Source organism: Mesocricetus auratus, unplaced genomic scaffold (assembly GCF_017639785.1).
Source record: "Mesocricetus auratus isolate SY011 unplaced genomic scaffold, BCM_Maur_2.0 Super-Scaffold_100009, whole genome shotgun sequence".
In the NCBI taxonomy this organism is placed as follows: Eukaryota; Metazoa; Chordata; class Mammalia; order Rodentia; family Cricetidae; genus Mesocricetus; species Mesocricetus auratus.
Genome location: NW_024429193.1, coordinates 37,931,099 through 37,933,842, shown reverse-complemented (window position 1 = coordinate 37,933,842; position 2,744 = coordinate 37,931,099). Strand labels below are relative to the sequence as shown.

Genomic DNA, 2,744 nt, shown 5'->3' with positions numbered 1-2,744 from the left:
ATGAAAACTATATCCTGTAGCACTCTGCATGGCTGTTCAGGAAGTCTGGTTGAGGAAGTTTCCTTTCTTTTGGAAATTGTGACTTCTTCTATAATCTTGGGAAGGGAACTTGTGGATCTCATGAATTTCAGGAACTTTCTGAGACTTTGGAGTTGTGTTTACTTCCAGAGTCTTATAAGTCTCTCTCTTCCCTTCAGGAAGAAATGCTTCAATTTGAAGAAAATATCTATAACCTAACACTTGAGATACCTTTTCCTTTTATAGGGTCTTAGCCTTGTGATCTTATTTAACCATATTTTGTTCCGGGTCCTCACCTCTCACAGGGAGAAGAATAGGGTTCTGCTATCCTTTATGTGTGGGATGCTCCCCTAGGCCTGGATATTTGGTTTTCACCTTGGCACTGCCACATGGTGAGACTGTAAAAATAGAGCCTCATAGGAGATTTAGGTTTTAGGGTATGTTTCCAAAGGGAATGGTGGGACCTGGTAAATTTCTCACTCTATCTGTTTTCCTGACACCATTGTATGATCAGCTTTATCTGCTATGCACTTCTGTGATGATATATTACCTGGTTCAGTTCAGGTCATACCCTGAAAGTTATTGATGCCTCTGCAAATCAATGTGACTGGATGAACCTTCTACTATTATAGACTTTCCTACATATATCTCTTTTTGTCCTTCAGGACTGAGGTAGTATTGGTTTTAAGTTTTATTGACCAAAAATAATGCTGTAATCATTGTTTTACAAGAGCAGCCATGGCACTTTTGAAGAAAAATTAACATAAAATTATCTGTGTTATGACACAAATTTTAACGTATTTCATGTTCTGGCTTTCTTTGCATCAGTGATGTTAGGTAGAATAAATGAAAATTTGGTGAGGTGATTTAGCCAAGAAGTTCAAATATAAAAGCTTACTGTTTCAATGGCTTCCCCTACAGAAAAGGTACTTTCAGAAATGTATAGTCTCATCATGCACACAGTAAAGATTCTAAACGAAAAAGGGAATTTCTCTTCAATGCCATTTAATTGGAAGAAGACAGACTGTACTAGGTCAGGGGACATGAAAGAGCTAGAACAGCAAATAAGCAATTGAAGATTAGACTACGGAGAACATGTTGTAGCCCTTGCCACTGTTAAAGGAATCTTCTTTTCTGGTTCTTTCATATCAGTGTTCTGGCTCAAGAAACAAGGACTGATGCCCAGATGCAGCTTTTCCAAAGAGCTTATTAGCAGAGACGAGGGTTTGCACTGTGACTCTAGCTGCCTGATGTCCAAACACGTGGTATACAAAGCATCAGAGCAGAGAGTAAAAGGAATAATTATCAGTGCTGTTAGAATGGAACAGAGGTTCCTCCTGGATGCCTTTGCTGTGAAGCTCACTGGGATGAATTGCTCTTTAACGAAGCAGTGCACTGAATTTGTGGCAGACTTGCTTCTGCTGGATCTGGGTTTTAACAGTTGTCAGAGTAGAAAATCCATTTGACTTCACAGAGAATCTGTCCAAGGAAGGGAAGAGTAACTTCTTTGGGAAGACAGCAGATGACTTTCAGAGGGTGGGAGGGAGGCTGAGGGTAACAGAGAATTCTTTTCCCTTGGAGGCTGATGTCTAAATGAACTTAAGATGTGCTATATTTTGAGGCTTAACAACAACAAAAATAATGACATACAGATCCATGAGGCTGCATAAAAGGGAAAAAACACAGTAGAAAAGTGAGAAAACAAGAATCAAAACAAATAAACAAACAAACCCCCAAACATTAGAGAATAACAAAACAAGAAAATGACTGAATGACTACATACCTTTAATAATGACTCTAAATATAATGGTCTCAACTTTCCAATCAAAATACACAAGCTAGGAAATGAGATTAGAAATAAGGATGAGTCTACCTGCTGTCTGCATGAAATGCAAGTAACTAGCAAAGACAAAGACACCCACAGGGTGAAAGAATAAAAATAGACATTCCAAAGAAAAGAATAGGTACAGTCATATTAATATCTGATGAAACACACTTCAAACCAGAATTAATCAGAAGGGATGACAGAAGAATTTGATTTAACAATGATCTACAGAATCCTCCATTCAAAATTCCAGCAGTCCACTCAATTTTTCTAAACAAAAACAAAACAAAAAAACCCTAGAAATCAACTGAGATACTAAAAGTTCTTTAAAAATTGCATACAAGACTCCATGGGAGACTATGGAGATAGTACTAAGAGCACAGTTCATATCTATAGATGCCTGCATTAAAGAAAATCAGAGTGGAAAAGCAGACTGGTAGATCTCTGTGTGTTCAAGGCCAGCCTGGTCTACACACCAAGTTCCAGACCAGTCAGCAATACATGATGAGATAATAGAATAAAACAAAATCAGAAATAACCGAGGTAATAGGATAGCAAGGTGAGATTAATCAGTACAAAAAAATTTACATTATAATCTTTTAAAAACCAGAGAAATATCAAGTAAATAATTTGATACACCTCAAGGTTTTAGACAAGCAAGGAAAAGCCAAATCTAAAATTAGTGAATGGAGAGAAATAATAAAGATCACAGTAGAAACTAATCAAATGGATATAAGAAAAACATGAAGAATCAATTACACTAAGAGGTTTTTGGAATTGATAAATAAAACCGATAAACCCTTAGTCAAATTAACCAAAACAAAGAGAAGACTCAAATGAGTAAAATTAAAGAAAAGTGGACTATTTCAAGAGATAAAAATGAAAATCAGAGGACCAGTAC

At 36.6% G+C, this 2,744-nt stretch overlaps 1 pseudogene; it reads left to right on the top strand.

Moving 5' to 3' along the window:
- The first annotated feature begins 821 nt into the window (after positions 1 to 821).
- On the top strand, positions 822 to 1,611 carry LOC101842710 (annotated as a pseudogene).
- The last annotated feature ends 1,133 nt before the right edge of the window (positions 1,612 to 2,744 follow it).